General features: G+C 42.2%; 1 long non-coding RNA gene across 1 annotated transcript; it reads left to right on the forward strand.

Moving 5' to 3' along the window:
- Positions 1–8,546: 8,546 nt before the first annotated feature.
- On the forward strand, positions 8,547–17,415 carry LOC143138598 (uncharacterized). Its single transcript, XR_012990259.1, has 3 exons — positions 8,547–8,800; positions 9,579–9,843; positions 15,849–17,415. It is a non-coding gene; the product is annotated as an uncharacterized LOC143138598 (long non-coding RNA).
- Positions 17,416–18,545: the final 1,130 nt, after the last annotated feature.

Raw genomic sequence — 18,545 nt, forward strand, 5'->3', positions numbered from 1 at the left:
ATCCCCAGAATATCAGCAGCAAACTCAGTCTCTGTCTCGCAAAACAGTCTCCAAAATAATCCAACGCACATCGGCCTGTTGCCTAGCCTGTGTGCCAATATAGCCTATCGTCCAAAATGCTTAATTGCATTGCATTCTCCACATTTTTAGCTAAATTTTCATGTACCACATCAGCATTTTTGTTACGTGAATCTTTTGTAAATTGCTTTACAATAGCGTCGGGCCCTTGTCAGCAACCTTCGGCCACTATTCACTCCTTCGTCTTCCGATGTCATTTCTGAGTCATCTATAAGATGTTTACACACACACACACACACACACACACACACACACATTCACCTCCGTAAATAAAACCAACTTGACGTTGACTTCAACCTGTGCTATATCCTAGATGAGACTGCCTGGGTTATTTTGTTTCGATATCAAACACATAGTAATTGTAGCCTTCAGGGAATAGGCATTTAAAAGAGAGACAGAGAGTGATATGACTTGTATGACTTCTACAAGCTCAATAACATCCACAGCGGAAAAAAGAAGGTAAGAAAAAAAGTCGGAAAACTTAGAAGGCAAGCAAGCAAGTTTGGCGGTTGTTACTAAAAATGTGAACATGCACGTTGCACTGTTGTGCGGTGGACTTTCGGAATGAATGGAGTCAGCGTTTCTTTAATATCGAGGCGCTAGTTTGTCCGATCGGCCTGCTGGTAGGCTATAAAATGAATTGCGCTGTCTGTCTGAAAAAGACGCGCTCTCTTCCCATGCAGTCAAAATGAATGGGAGTCTTCAGAACAGGCTTGTCATAGTGTCACCCTGACATGCCAGTGCGTTGAAATTATGTGCCAAATTGCGTTTTTTATTACAATGATAAAATTCTAAAAGGACATGACCGAAGCTGAGGCAAGCCTGGCAATAGGCCCGACGGTAATTGTAAAGCAATTTACAAAAGATTCACTGAACAAAAATGCTGATGTGGTACATGAAAATTTAGCTAAAAATTGTAGAATGCAATGCAATCAAGCATTTTGGACGACGTGGAGAGAGAAGCCGGCAGCAGATTAAATGCTCGAGAGAGAAAAAGATGCTGTTTTAAAAGGACGTGCAGACCGAAGCTGCAGCAAGCAGGTGATATTTAGAAATTTATTTAACAAAATCCAAGACTAAGAACAGACAGACTATGTAACTGGACACATTGAGGCCAAACATATGGAGAATTCTACAGGGAATGTTGAAGACGAAGGAGTGAGGCAAGAGGCAAGCCGAAGGCTGCTGACAAGGGCCCGACGCTATTGTAAAGCAATTTACAAAAGATTCACGGAACAAAAATGCTGATGTGGTACATGAAAATGTAGCTAAAAATGTGGAGAATGCAATGCAATCAAGCATTTTGGACGATAGGCTATATTGGCACACAGAATAGGCTAGGCAACAGGCCGATGTGCGTTTTATTTGGAGACTGTTTTGCGAGACAGAGACTGAGTTTGCTCCTGATATTCTGGGGATAGGCTACAACATAGCCAATGTAGGACTTTAGCCTTTTAATATATTTGCTGCATTGGATCAGTCTTTCTAGAAAGAACAGGCAAGAGCTTTCTAGCCTCACGTCAGCAGCGCCGCATCCCATATACATTAAAACACAGCGGATGGCGGGCGGGTGCGGTTTTGAAAATTGGTCAAAAAACTTTGCTGATGGATGGATTACGTTTTTAAGTTATGGTTGAAATAATAGCCCATCAGCACATCTCTAGTTTGTGTGCCTCTCTCTCGCTCAGAGTCAGAGGGGAGGGGGAGGCTGTGGGGGCGATCAAGCATGGATTCTAAACTCTGTGGTGGATAGGATTTACAATTAGGTGTTAATTAATTTTACTACCTAGGTCGAAGTACTCCCAAGTGCTATTGCGCCAGACATTGTAGTTCTCCTGTTTATTCGCTTGGAATATCGTCACGTTTCATGTTGTGTGACCTTACACATTTTTATCTACTACTTGTGCAACTGTATTTAAGTAGGGAAAACGTGGATGTGTTTGATTAATGCCATCTTACTCCCTCTACGGCTACGGCAGAGCCCGCTAGCATAGCAACATGCTAACACATTCGCGCCGCGTGCCAGAGCGTTTCAGTGCACATACGGATGCGGGAGAGGTATGACTCAACTCGTGAAAGTTAAGGTAAGAACATATATTACTACTGATTTTGGGTGGCGTGTTCCTTTAAGTGAAACAGTGCATGAGGCTACATATAATCATTGATTCATGACACCTGTATCAGTTTCAGTGCATTCTAGGAACAAAGAATAAGCGAACACAAAAGTTCAATTAGACGGAGAGATGAAAATTATCCAGTCGCTTGCCATTTTAATGATTGTTCACATCCTATCTCCTCCCTTAGATTCCAAGGTATAGAGCAAGTATTTTTACATAGAGGGGGTGATGTTGACAGAAAGCTCTGCCAACGAGAGCTTTTTTGGATCAATACTTTGGAGACATTACAACCTTTGGGCCTAAGAGGATTTCGATATGAGTGTATTCCTAGAAATAATGAAATGTTTTTTATGCTTTGTTTTTATGACGCCTGAAGCCTGATGTGTGCATTGCATTGATTTGTTTCTTGTTTCCTGTTTTAAGATAAGCTTCACTGTCTATCTATGGACTGCATTTCCCATGATGCTTTATTGGATGTCATGACTCTGTAAAAGACTACAATTCCTAGAATGCACTGAAACTGACACAGGTGTCATGAATCAATGATTATATGTAACCTCATGCACTGTTTCACTTAATGTGTTTTACTCTGCCTGAAGAAGGTCATCTGACCGAAAGCTTGCACATAGAGTAAAAAAACTTCTTTACTTTTCATTAAACTATCTTTTTCACACATTTACAGACAAAATGGTGTACAAATGACAATATTGTAATGCCGACGATCAGTTAGGAGATGGGGAGGCTGAAATATTGTTCCAAAACTCCGGTAATTTATTTTCTTTAGGATGTATAGGCTAGGGCACGGGCAGCAGGAGGTGTCCACTACAAAACAACATACTGATCACTGATAATTCATAGTCTCAATCACTCGTCATTTACATTCATCGGCCAACAACACAACGCAACACAACTCACTCGCACATAATCCACTTCTACTCTGACTAAACTTACTAGACGTCTTAGAACCCCCTATTCTATTCCCTCCCCTTATCAATCGCTAACCTATCTGAACCCCTAAATATTCCCTCCCGGACACCTCCCCCCAATCAAAACACATCAGAACTCATTGACACATTCTATGACACAGGAGGGAGAGGGAGACACAAACACTCTCACACACACACACACACCAGGAAAACAGAAGACACAGGGGAACACAGGGGAAAGTCCAACACGGGGGCAAATAGCCTCAGCACTAATAAGTTCCTCAACCTCGAGGAAAGATGGCCTCGTGAAAGCATTGAGGCGGGCGAAGTCCTCAACTGGGCCTCAGGCTATACGCAGGCTGATGTTGCTGGAGCCGCTGCGGTGATGTACCCAGAAGCACAGCACCAAGGGGCGACACAGGAATGTCGTCCGGTGCTGCCGGTCTTCAGTGGGCGCGTGGCCTCCGTCCCCTTTCCACTCGGACAAGATGGTGCTGGACATGTCCGCGAGCCGGTGAGCTGAGCGCCTACGAGCCCTCTCCTCCTTGTGGTCGTCAGGCACAGGCAAGGAGGGGCACGCCGCCGCTGGATGGCCCTCACCTGCTGGGGCCATTACTACGATGGTCATATGCTCTCTTCTGCCGAATTCCAGCTTGAATGGCTTGATTGCGCAAAAGTCATGAGCTAGCTGGAGTCAGTCCTGCAGTTGGTGTGCATACTCAAGCCTTGGAGGGGCATCTGGAGCATCAGGGGGTAGGTCCATGAGTGAGGGTGGGGTCGGCAGCTCTCTACCAAGCATCAATAGCGCTGGACTGCAACCTGTGGACTCTTGGACTGCAGTACGACTGGCCATGAGGACCAGGGGAATCTGCAGGTCCCAATCTCTCTGATCCTGCTGCACACACAAGGCTAGCTGCTCGGTAAGAGTGCAGTTGTACCTCTCAACAAGGCCATCACTTTGAGGGTGGAGAGCAGTGGTCCGAGTCTTCCGAATCCCCATCTGCTGACAAAAATCTGCAAAGGTGCGGGACTCAAAGTTCTGCCCCTGATCGGTATGGAGTTCTGCAGGCACTCCGAACCGAGCAAACATGCCTCCAAGGAGCACCTCAGTTGTAGTACACACGTCTTGATTAGCCACAGCGTACGCCTCTGGCCACTTGGTAAAATAATCTACAGCCACGATGATGTAACGGTTTCCCCGGGGTGTCAATGGTAAGGGCCCCATCACATCCACAGCTATACAGTTCATCGGGTAGCCTACCCTCCTCTGCTGAAGTGGAGCATGGGAACGGCCCACGGGTCCCTTACGGGCAGTGCATGCGTCACACCGGCGGCAGTAGGACTCCACATCCCTCCTGCATGCTCCAGTAGAACTGTTGCCGCACACGCTTCTGTGTCTTTTTCACCCCAAAGTGACCCACTCCAGGTTGCCCATGCATGGCTGTGAGGACCAATCTGCAGCTAAACTTCGGGACAACAGTCTGCCATTTAGGTAAACCTGTTGCAGCACACGCTCAATCAGTCGCTGGAATGTTGCGGGAGCATTACAAAGCCCAAATGGCATGGTGTTAAACTGCCACAACCCTGTCCCCGTAGTGAACGCTGTCTTTGGTCTGGCATCAGCAGCGAGGGGCAGTAACCAGACCGGAGGTCCAACGACGAGAACCACTTCGACCCACCCACCTGATCCAGGGACTCGTCAATTCGGGGTAGTGGATACGAGACCTTAACGGTCACCTTGTTGAGCTGCCTAAAGTCGATACAAAACCACCAATACAACAGAAGAAGCCCAGGGGCTGTCAGAGGGCTCGATGACTCCAGCAGCCTTTATTTATATATATATATATATTTATATATATATTATTATTATTATATATATAAATATATATTTCCTGCAGACACTGTTCTGCAGCCAGGTGTCGAGAATGGGGCAAGCAACACGTTGACGGATAGGGGCTGCATCACCAGTGTCAATGCTGCGTTGAATCAACGGGGGTCCTACCAACATCACCGGGGGTTGCAGCACAAACAGCACAATGACGGTCCAGCACAGCCCATAGCATCTGTTTTTGTGACTCATCAAGGCCTACGCTGTTGTCCTCCCAAAACTGACGGATGGTGTGTCTCTGTGTTGGTGCATCAGTGACCAGTGCTGGAGGCTCAGGTTCCACTACAGCAGGAAATGGGCGTAGAAGGGGTAGAGTCTCGGACCCTGAAGAGGCTGCTGAAAACGGCACAGGAAGGTAGTGGGTATGGTCTCAGGTGCTGGCGGGTCAGGATTTTCAGCCGCATGGAGTATGCCAACACAGTTTAACAGTGGCCGAAGGGGTGAGGGGCTGAAACAGATGGGTGCAGTGTTTGACTGGAGTCTGAGACATGCTGCCCCTAGGTCAATGACAGCCGCTGCAGCATGAAGGAAGCCAATGCCAAGGATACAGCGCTCAGGAAGTTCAGCAACCCAGGCGCGTATGAAAACGTAGTGTCCAGCCACCTGGATCTCCGCCTCACACTGGCCGACCATAGGCACACGCTCGCCGGTAGTTAAAGGGACACTGGCGGGCTGTAGTGCACGGTTCACCAAAAAGCTGGGGTGGACTAGAGTGACAGTGGAACCAGTGTCTATTAAAGCTTTAACTGGATGACCATCTACAGCAGCAGATTCATTACAGCACTCGACTAGGCCACAAGCAGACAAAACAACACTGACGGGAGACTCTACACTGCAGACAGGACCGGGAGACACTCCCATTACTCCGGTCCCTTCCCCGTTTCCCTGCTGTAAAGAGCCAACAGCTGAGTCCAGTGTGGTGCAGTCCCGGTGCAGGTGGCCTCTCTTGCCACAGCACCAGCGTTGTGGTCAAAAGAGGTAGGCCTACGAGCAGATGGAGGATGGCTATCTTCCCCTGGATAGATGGCAAAGGCTCTAGGATGGCTACCCCAGCTGTTTGCGGTTCTTGCTGGCCGTTCGTCAAAAATCCCCTCAATGGCATGGGCCTGCTGAAGCGCCTCTTCGAGAGTGGTGGGTTGCTGCAGTCACAGATGTTGCCTAAGCCTCTGAGGTGTCAGACCACGAATAAATGCATCCAAGGTGAGGGCATCTCTTACTTCCACATTAAAAGATGGATAGCTGCACTGAGCCAGGTGCTGTAGGTCAGCCATGAAAACACCCAGTGTCTCATTGTCCTGCCGCGCACGTTCCTGGAACTGCTGACGGCGTGACACGGTGGGAGTGGTGTCAGCGAACTGACGAGACAATGCCCTGTGTAGCACATCTGCCTGGGTCACCTTTTAACACTTCAAAATAACATTTGCTAAATGAACCTTACATTTTTCAGTAGCCATAGGTGTGTAGATTTGAACAAAATCTAGTTTGGTTCTTACCGGGGCTTTTACTGCCTGAAATATCTGATTTTGTTTACCACACTCGGAGTTTAGTGCTGGGCTGGTGGGTGCTTATTCCCAACCTTTTTCACAGCACATCAACGGTTAGCCCGAGAATTCCTGGCGTTCAAGAGAATTCAAAATTCCACTGGAGCTCCAAGTGGATTCGTACATGCAGCTTTACAACACTGTTTACAGCTCTTTGAGTCACGGTAAAATGTAATTTTTGGTACATAGCTAATTTAGGTAAAATTATAGTGTGGGTGCTTGCGTTTTTTTAGGAATCCACCGTCTTGGTTTGATTAGAAATTAATATTAAGTGACACATACACGTAAGAGGTTGGACATACGTGACGGTTGGTAATATGTGACATTCCGATAATAGGCTAACTGAAAAACACACCATGCCAATCTCTAGGTATTGTGAAGGGTATGTGATGATGTGGGGCTACTTTAATTCCAAAGGCCAAGGGAACTTTATCAGGATGCATAGTATCCTGGATCCATGAAATACTGTAAGTGGCCTTTAAAAATAAAAAATCTGCCTGCCTATATGGGAATTTAACATAGGGGTCAAATACTTATTGCCCCTGTAATTTAAGGAAGAACATTTATTTATTTACGATATATTCTTCATTCACTAAGAAAATTGGTGTCCTTAAAGGTTGGATTTTTACTCATTTTTTTAAATTAAGGCATTAAGATCAATTTTTAACAGATGATTTTATATTCCTCTTTTTAGTCAACTTTAGCATGGGTTCAAATACTTATTCTCCCCACTGTATAAGTTAGGTTGACTGGTATTTTGCAGAGGCTTTTATTCAAAGAGACATGGGCTTACACCACGCTGACCGATTGTCAGGCGGTGACATTAACGCTGCTTCACTATGCCCACAATACTTCATCTTCTGTAGTAGCTCATTTTGGGGTTATAACATTACCTAACAAAACGACCACTTAGGTTTCCATTAATCCTTTTTTAACTTATTTGTAGTTATAATTATTGCCCATGTGCGACTGATATCTATGTACACACCAGAGCCACCATTTGTTTGTGGGAAACTTCTGACAATCTGATTGGTTTTTAGTCTATACACACGATTGACAGGCCGGAAAGGTCCATTGAGAGTACTCAGACTCTTGTCCAAAGTGAGTGAGTCTGGTGATACCATTTGTATGGAAGTACTTCAACAGAAAATGAGACCTGTTCCACAATGGGCATGCAATTTTTGTGCAGCTGTACTTGTTGTGTGCAGCTAGCTGTAAGTATAATGTAGCGTCGGCGCATAAAGACTGTGTTAGCGTTCTCCAGCGAAAGGCATGCTGGGACACGAGGGTGAACAATCGGGGGGTTTATGTCGTTATTCCCCTAAATTAGAAGTGTAAAGTTGGTGTTTTTATCGTAACCTGTTTCCCTTTTTAGTTATCCCTCATGTGTGTTCCTTTTCGTGTGGGGGGCTGTACCTCCCCTGTTGGTGTAGTATGTGTGTTTCCGCAACGTATCCTCATGAAACAGTTCGTAGGATATCGTACTAAAAGTATGACCAGAGCCCGTCTACGGAGAGCCTTGCCACTCCGTATTAAGTCCCATTGTACCGAATTTTGGTTGCAGTTCCACTAGATTTCCACTGGGGGCGATCGCCATGAGTGCAGAATGAATGGGAGTCAATGGAGCTAGACGGCTAAATTTGCCTCTTTCACCTGATTGTCGTTGACAAATCTCAGATTTGATTGTAGTTTGTATAACTTCAACATGGGTTATAGGTCAAAAGTTGAATGAACGAGTACTTATGTCCTTTTGATTTCTTACAGGTTGGGTCGTTGTTGCCCATAACACGCTAGCATTGTGCTAATGAATGACGTCATAGACACGTTTGAAAGGCTTTTTAGAACAATTAAGTGACTTTAAAAAATATAATACTCAACCAAGTGTATTTTCTTTGCCTCCCCTTTCGAAAACAATTTTCAAATTACTTGGAAAAAAATTATATCCAGAGAAAAGTGGATTTTGAGGGGTACAGCTCCATAGACCTCCATTCATTCTGCACTCGTGGACGAGCGCCCTCATGTGGAACCACAGCAGGAACTGCAACCAGTTCAGAAACCGGAAGTTTTCCGAGAGTGGCAGTTCTCCCCTTATTAGACATTCTCTGGTATGACCAAAAAATCCGGACGATATCCACTAAAATCTGGCAGACGAGCGATCAATGCACATGCGCAATATAGCAGTGTAGAACTCACTTCGTTGTTATCAGTGCGCCTGCGTTTAGACATCGGAGAGCTTCAGCCTCCTGAAAGGTAGGTGCAGTAAACCTGGGCATTTAAAAATCTGATTAGCATTAAAAGCAGGCAATAATATAAATGCAGATGAAAGCAGCGGTCGTCTAATTTGATAGGTCAATGTAGTTTGCCAAAGTAGTTAACGTGATACAACATAGCCTGAAGACGGTGAGTTAAAGAATTGTTGCTAATTTATGCTAATAATAACTTAGCTAGAGAAGATGTAACTGTGTTTTAAATAGATATCATCCATTTCGTGGAATTACAGCACACAAAAAAAAAAAAAAACGCCAACATCGTTTGTTTCTTCAGGTCAGCAGGTCAGTTTGTTTCACGTAATAAGCTATTTGTTTCTTTGGGTCTGGGTAATTCATGTGACAAATACTGTTATAGGCTACTACCGTTTTTCTGAAAAACAAAGCAGTACAACAACATTTCTATATCCAAAATAGTGCATTTCTGCAGTGTTCTACGTAGTGCAATGCAGCTTTTAATGTCCAAAGTAGCCTATACAGTATTTTCCTGCATAAGAACTACAAATACTCCTCCAAAACTACAGTTTTGACACTTGAAGTGTAATTATATTTTAGTAGCCTGCTATTCTAGTATTTGAATAAATACCCACATCAGTTTTACCCTTGTCTCACCTATATACAATATATGTCTATGAATTGCAGTAGTGATAAAATGAAATAGGAAAGAAAGGTGTCCTGATGTGTTGTTTAGAGATGGTCCTGCAATGTTTTCTCGACATATCTTTATGTCTATGTTCTCCCCTCTACTTATGTTTTCACAGATCCTTGCTTCTGATATCCGGATGTATGGGTTGCATTTCATTATATGACTCCAACAGAACACTCACAGAAAGGAGAGTGGTGTCAAACTACAAGACAGCCAGCATGTAAACAAGGCCTTGTTTGTCCTTGTTTGGCACTCATTTGTTTACTTCCTGAAGAGGCTGAAGCATGCTGGCCTTGACACCTCAGTCCTTGCTTTGTGTTATGGAGCACATCCTCACATCATGATCTACTGCAGCGGTGGATACAGAGGACAATTGGCAGGTATTTTACGTCACTTTTACATTACTTTTACTGCGATGGTAGATATGGTTGTTGCTGTGCTAAATATAGGCCCATCTATCTATAAAGCAAGAAGTGTCTGTGTCTGTGGCACGCATATCTCACTGACCGTTTGTCAGACTGATTTCAAACTTGGCAGGTGTCTTGCTACGGGCATGAGTAAGTGCAGTGCCACATTTTTCGTTGTTTGAATAAGAAATGCAAAAGATATCGTTAAATATATTGGTAAAAGACGCACATTGGCTTTTGCTGCTAGCCACTCCCCCTCCCACACAGCACTGTACTGTAAGCTACCAGTGAGGATAGAAGCAGGGCTTTGGCAGAACTGGATCAGTGTAGGTTACACGGGTAAAAACTTAAGCGAGTGCAAGATAACTCCACAGATTTTGCAACAACACGCCAACACACACAGGTAGGCTATGCAGTGGCTCTTCAAAATGACGTAAAAAATAATGTGCAATAAGCGGACACTTTGAATAGCCCAGGCTACTTTGGACTGTCTTTAGACTTTAGAATAAGCAAACAACTATTCCAACTGAAAATTGAAACGAGCGATAATGGTCCCGAATTAAAGAACGTCTCAGAATGCCACACATGCAAAGCATAACCAGCAACAAGCAACGAGTGGCAGGCAGAGTGTGATGTCACTTAGGCCTATATGAATAGCCCAGGCTACTTTGGACTGTCTTTAGACTTTGAATAAGCAAACGACAATTCCAACTGCAAGGTCCTAAATTGAAACGAGCGATAATGGTCCCGAATTAAAGAACATCTCAGAATGCCACACATGCAAAGCATTACCAGCGACAAGCAACGAGTGGCAGAAAGAGTGTGATGTCACTTATAGGCCACCAGAGACTGTTTTTGAGTCACACCATTGCAAATTCCATATGATGCATCATTCCACAAAATGGTTTGTTTTCTCTATCATCAAGTTATTCAATAGGCTAAGCATATAGACTTGACTCAAAACAGCTGTTAGGATTATGTCATTTTGATTTGTAAAAAATGTCACATGCAGCCATGCTTAAATTCTGCTCACTTCACATTTATTATATTATTATATTATCTGTAGGCCTATTCATTATTGAATGCTTACCTGGAATTATTTCCCTATCATCCTATTTTTAAAACAAGCCTACCTGCAGGCATGTAATTGGGCTACAGGAATAGCATGTTTGAATGGGCACTGCACTAGTCTATCTATAAAGCAAGAAGCGTCTGTGTGTGTGTCTGTGGCACGCATATCTCGCTTGCCGTTTGTCAGACTGACCTAAGATTTCATATGTGGCTCGCGCATGGCACAAAGATTTTGAAGATTTTTGAATGCATATTTCAAAACGTTTATCGCTGCACTGCAATGTTTCCAAGGGGGCCAGTTTTAGGGGAGCTCCACCCCATGGATCGTGTACTGACAGCAGCTAGGTCTCACTTTGATGATAGTGAGTCGCAATTTAAAAAACTGATAAGGCTACTCGGAAACCGCTTGTGGTTTAAGATGACAGATTATTATCATGCCTGACCTCACCAATAAAGACTCCCTGTATGCAGTTTGCTTGCATAAAATTATTACGCGGATTTTGCAACAACACGCCAACAAACACGGAGATGTAGTGACCACTCAAAATAAAAATATGTGCAATAAACTGACGCTTAAAATAGCCCAGGCTACTTTGGACTTGAGACTTTGACTAAACAAACGACAATTCCGACTGCAAGGTCCCAAATTGAAACGAGCGATAGGCTAATGCCACATAGTTAACATTATTCAACAAGTTGCAGACTGAGCGACGTCACTTATCACGCCATCAAAAACGGGTAGGCTATGTAGTGACCACTCAAAATGAAAGTATGTTCAATAAACTGACGCTTCGAATATCATTAGGAAGTTATTCAGTAAGTTATACACACTTAACTCAAAACAGTTGTTAGGCTTATGTCATTCTGATTTGTAGAAATGTCACATGCAGCCATGCCTACATTTATTAGGCTACACATGTATTAGAGGCCACATTAATTATAGGCTAATACATTATAATATTCAGTATTCATTATTGAATGCTTAGCTGGAATGATGTTTCCCTATCATCCTATTTTTAAAGCAGGCATGCCTGTGGGCATGTAATTGAGCTACGGGTTTTCTTCAGGAATGGCATGTTTTAACGGGCACTGCACTAGTATTGTAAATTGTAGATTGTACAACTCATACATGTTGGCCTATACTATTAAGGGACAGCTGAATTGACCACCTAAACCATATATTTTCTAAAAGCCTATAGCCTCTAGATGCCAATTAATATACATTAAGACATGTCCCACCTTCCTGCTGACTTTGACATATCATATGGCGTACATAGGCCCACATTGTAGATTGAGAAACCGACTGTACAACTGGTACATGTTGGCCTATACTATAAAGGAACAGCTGATTTGACCACCTAAACCATATATTTTCTGAAAGCCTATAGCCTCTAGATGTCAATTAATATATGTTATGAGATGTCCCACCTTCCTGCTGACTTTGACATATCATATGGCGTACATAGGCCCATATTGTAGATTGAGAAACCGACTGTACAACTGGTACATGTTGGCCTATACTATAAAGGGACAGCTGATTTGACCACCTAAACCATATATTTTCTGACAGCCTATAGCCTCTAGATGTCAATTAATATATGTTATGAGATGTCCCACCTTCCTGCTGACTTTGACATATCATATGGCGTACATAGGCCCATATTGTAGATTGAGAAACCGACTGTACAACTGGTACATGTTGGCCTATACTATAAAGGGACAGCTGATTTGACCACCTAAACCATATATTTTCTGACAGCCTATAGCCTCTAGATGTCAATTAATATACATTAAGAGATGTCCCACCTTCCTGCTGACTTTGACATATCATAATGCGTACATAGGCCCATATTGTAGATCGAGAAACCGACGGTACAACTGGTACATGTTGGCCTATACTATTAAGGGACAGCTGAATTGACCACCTAAACCATATATTTTCTAAAAGCCTATAGCCTCTAGATGCCAATTAATATACATTAAGACACGTCCCACCTTCCTGCTGACTTTGACATATCATATGGCGTACATAGGCCCACATTGTAGATCGAGAAACCGACTGTACAACTGATACATTTTGGCCTATACTATTAAGGGACAGCTGATTTGACCACCTAAACCATATATTTTCTGAAAGCCTATAGCCTCTAGATGTCAATTAATATACATTAAGAGATGTCCCACCTTCCTGCTGACTTTGACATATCATAAGGCGTACATAGGCCCATATTGTAGATCGAGAAACCGACGGTACAACTGGTACATGTTGGCCTATACTATTAAGGGACAGCTGAATTGACCACCTAAACCATATATTTTCTAAAAGCCTATAGCCTCTAGATGCCAATTAATATACATTAAGACACGTCCCACCTTCCTGCTGACTTTGACATATCATATGGCGTACATAGGCCCACATTGTAGATCGAGAAACCGACTGTACAACTGATACATTTTGGCCTATACTATTAAGGGACAGCTGATTTGACCACCTAAACCATATATTTTCTGAAAGCCTATAGCCTCTAGATGTCAACTAATATACATTAAGAGATGTCCCACCTTCCTGCTGACTTTGACATATCATAATGCGTACATAGGCCCATATTGTAGATCGAGAAACCGACGGTACAACTGGTACATGTTGGCCTATACTATTAAGGGACAGCTGAATTGACCACCTAAACCATATATTTTCTAAAAGCCTATAGCCTCTAGATGCCAATTAATATACATTAAGACACGTCCCACCTTCCTGCTGACTTTGACATATCATATGGCGTACATAGGCCCACATTGTAGATCGAGAAACCGACTGTACAACTGATACATGTTGGCCTATACTATTAAGGGACAGCTGAATTGACCACCTAAACCATATATTTTCTAAAAGCCTATAGCCTCTAGATGCCAATTAATATACATTAAGACACGTCCCACCTTCCTGCTGACTTTGACATATCATATGGCGTACATAGGCCCACATTGTAGATCGAGAAACCGACTGTACAACTGATACATTTTGGCCTATACTATTAAGGGACAGCTGATTTGACCACCTAAACCATATATTTTCTGAAAGCCTATAGCCTCTAGATGTCAATTAATATACATTAAGAGATGTCCCACCTTCCTGCTGACTTTGACATATCATAAGGCGTACATAGGCCCATATTGTAGATCGAGAAACCGACGGTACAACTGGTACATGTTGGCCTATACTATTAAGGGACAGCTGAATTGACCACCTAAACCATATATTTTCTAAAAGCCTATAGCCTCTAGATGCCAATTAATATACATTAAGACACGTCCCACCTTCCTGCTGACTTTGACATATCATATGGCGTACATAGGCCCACATTGTAGATCGAGAAACCGACTGTACAACTGATACATTTTGGCCTATACTATTAAGGGACAGCTGATTTGACCACCTAAACCATATATTTTCTGAAAGCCTATAGCCTCTAGATGTCAACTAATATACATTAAGAGATGTCCCACCTTCCTGCTGACTTTGACATATCATAAGGCGTACATAGGCCCATATTGTAGATCGAGAAACCGACGGTACAACTGGTACATGTTGGCCTATACTATTAAGGGACAGCTGAATTGACCACCTAAACCGTATATTTTCTAAAAGCCTATAGCCTCTAGATGCCAATTAATATACATTAAGACACGTCCCACCTTCCTGCTGACTTTGACATATCATATGGCGTACATAGGCCCACATTGTAGATCGAGAAACCGACTGTACAACTGGTACATGTTGGCCTATACTATTAAGGGACAGCTGATTTGACCACCTAAACCATATATTTTCTGAAAGCCTATAGCCTCTAGATGTCAATTGATATACATTAAGAGATGTCCCACCTTCCTACTGACTTTGACATATCATAAGGCGTACATAGGCCCATATTGTAGATCGAGAAACCGACTGTACAACTGATACATTTTGGCCTATACTATTAAGGGACAGCTGATTTGACCACCTAAACCATATATTTTCTGAAAGCCTATAGCCTCTAGATGTCAATTAATATACATTAAGAGATGTCCCACCTTCCTGCTGACTTTGACATATCATAAGGCGTACATAGGCCCATATTGTAGATCGAGAAACCGACGGTACAACTGGTACATGTTGGCCTATACTATTAAGGGACAGCTGATTTGACCACCTAAACCATATATTTTCTAAAAGCCTATAGCCTCTAGATGCCAATTAATATACATTAAGACACGTCCCACCTTCCTGCTGACTTTGACATATCATATGGCGTACATAGGCCCACATTGTAGATCGAGAAACCGACTGTACAACTGATACATTTTGGCCTATACTATTAAGGGACAGCTGAATTGACCACCTAAACCATATATTTTCTGAAAGCCTATAGCCTCTAGATGTCAATTAATATACATTAAGAGATGTCCCACCTTCCTGCTGACTTTGACATATCATAAGGCGTACATAGGCCCATATTGTAGATCGAGAAACCGACGGTACAACTGGTACATGTTGGCCTATACTATTAAGGGACAGCTGAATTGACCACCTAAACCATATATTTTCTAAAAGCCTATAGCCTCTAGATGCCAATTAATATACATTAAGACACGTCCCACTTTCCTACTTACTCTGGCATATCATAGGCCCATATTGTAGAGCGAGAAACAAATGGTTCAGCTCATACATTTTGGCCTACACTATTAAGGGACAGCTGATTCAACCACCTAAACCAAACCATTAACATTAATTAGGCCGTCTTCCACCTCCTGAAATACTTTGGCACACTATTTTAAAGGCATAGGCCTGGGTTGTATAGGTGAACTTTAGTCATCAGTCATCATTAACATGTCTTTCTATGTACACTTTTATTTCTAATTTCCAGGTTGTCAGCTGTTGTCAGGCTCATCACCAAAGCAGAAAGACACAGTGAGACCAGACATGCCAGGAAAGAGCAAGGCACAGGCCAGGAAGGAGCCAGGCAAAGCCCGGGAATTTTTTTCCAGCTGTTCCCGCCAGCTATAGAAGGACTGCTCCTGAGAATAGATGGGTGTCTACATCGTTTTGCAAAAAGGGTCTTCTACACATGATGTTTGTCAAGCACTGCTCATTGACTGGCCAGGGGTTCTCTGTATTGTGACCACTGGTCAAAGGCGGCACATGACTGTCTCAGAGTCCTCTACATCATTCCGGTGACAGGACTTTTGGCTTAGCCAGGCCCTGACAGGATGGGTCTTGTGTTACTGTGACCAGACGGCTCAACAATGCATCATTCTCATCCATGCCCTCATCACCTTGAGACTGGACTACTGCAACAGCATTTTCTATATGGTCTTGAAAATTATTGTCTTATTATTATTACAGGTCTCTCTGCACCCGAACCAGCAGGTTCAGAGGAAGTTCCTTTCCTGCGGCTGTCACCCTACTGGACTCTAGCTCTGCATCTCGGTGACAACCAATCAACTAAGCCCCCAGTAAACTAAGCCCCCAATACCCTATCCCACCCATAGTGTTTTTATTTATTTACAAATGCACATACTGTAATTACAGTTATACATAGGCATATTCTACTGCTCTTTATATCCATCCTGCACATACACTTATTCTTACTACTTTTATAATGTTACTGTTCATACTGAATATACATATTTATTCTGTTTTTCTCATATGTTCTTAATACACTGCATATCTATATTATTCTTACTACTAAAATATTGTTAATGTTACTACATTGCACATATCCGTACATGTTGTTCACACATTGTTCATATTACATAACCATATTTATTCTGCTCTTATAAGGTAACTGCTAATACACTGCACACATTTATATCTAATTTATATTACTCTAAACCACCTTCTGTAAACCAACTGCATATTATTGTCTACACTGCACTACATTTCCTGTCCTGGCTAATCACCATCTGTCTACTTTGTATATCACATTGCACTTTTGCTTTGTACAGGGTTCCTACGGGTCATGGAATTTCTGGAATATCATGGAATTTTAGAGTTCTATTCCAAGTCTATTCCAGACATGGGAAGTCAGGGAATTTTATCATTTTAGGGGCAAAGTCATAGAATATCAGGGAATTTTGTTGTAGTAGTTTAAAATCTACTAGCCAAAATACATTAATACAAACATATTTCCACACAGAATTAGTGTACAGTATATCTGGTTATTAGCTTTACAGCTTGCTTGAGTATCCCAACTGTTTATTCAATGCTTATTTATTCATCTCCCGCTCTAAAAAAGTAAAAGATTCTCTTGACTGCTATATGGGTGCTCTGAAATCATTTGGTATATTGTACTACTCGGTTATTATATAGTAAGTCATGGAAATTCAGTTTTTTTGTCAGGGAAAAGTCATAGAATTTTACATTTGACTTAGAGTGGGAACCCTGTTTGTACTATACTCTGCACAATGACAATAAAGTTGAATCTAATCTAATTATTATTTAATGCCTGTATTGATGCTTTGTATTTGCATACCTTTGCTGTATGTTTTATGTGTATTGGACAACCTGTTTAAAGCAATCACAAACACACATATTTTGATTGATCTTGATACACAGATGCGTGTTGTGCTGAAATAAACTGAATTTCACTGATTCATCTTTAGAAACTGCTGTTTAGAGAGCATATTTTTGATATATGTTGTTAAACAAAAGTTCTTAAACCATGCACAAACTGTTAAAACATCCATATTTTTATTGATTGTGATACACAGAGGTGTGCTGTGCTGAAATAAACCAAAGTTTACTGACCTTACCTGCCATGGCAAGTTTGATGCACAAGAGATCTTCAGAAATGGCGGTTCAGAGAGCATATTTTTGACAGATGTTGACCAACAAAAGTTCTTAAATCATACACAAACTGTTAAAACATCCATATTTTGATTGATTGTGATACACAGAGGTGTGCTGTGCTGAAATAAACCCAATTTTACTGACCTTACCTGCCATGGCAAGTTTGATGCACAAGAAATCTTCAGAAATGGCTGTTCAGAGAGCATATTTTTGACAGATGTTGACCAACAAAAGTTCTTAAATCATACACAAACCCTTAAAATATCCATATTTTGATTGATTATGATACACAGAGGTGTGCTGTGCTGAAATAAACCCAATTTCATTGACCTTACCTGCCATGGTAAGTTTGATGCACAAGAAATCTTCAGAAATGGCTGTTCAGAGAGCATATTTTTGACAGATATGACCAACAAAAGTTCTTAAATCAAACACAAACCATTAAAACATCCATATTTTGATTGATTATGATACACAGAGGTGCGCTGTGCTGAAATAAACCAAATTTCACTGATCGTACCTGCCATGGCAAGTTTGATGCACCGGACATACCCAGAAACTACATTTGAGACACCCATATGGCCAGACAGGCCTAGGTAAGTGTCACACCCATTATTTTATGAAATGTCAACATGTGACACATATTTTGATACAGGGAATGATAACAAACTTGTTTCTCAAATTTGAGACCTCCAACTGCTTGTATGTTGTCAGGAGGCGGAGCCAAAGATTGGAAAATGTAGATTTCTAGGGGGCGCTATAGAGTCTGTGA

This window comes from Alosa pseudoharengus, unplaced genomic scaffold, assembly GCF_046254945.1.
Source record: "Alosa pseudoharengus isolate Yale_2024_CS ecotype anadromous, Long Island Sound unplaced genomic scaffold, YU_APseudo_1.1 YU_APseudo_1.1_scf_21, whole genome shotgun sequence".
Lineage (NCBI taxonomy): Eukaryota > Metazoa > Chordata > Actinopteri > Clupeiformes > Clupeidae > Alosa > Alosa pseudoharengus.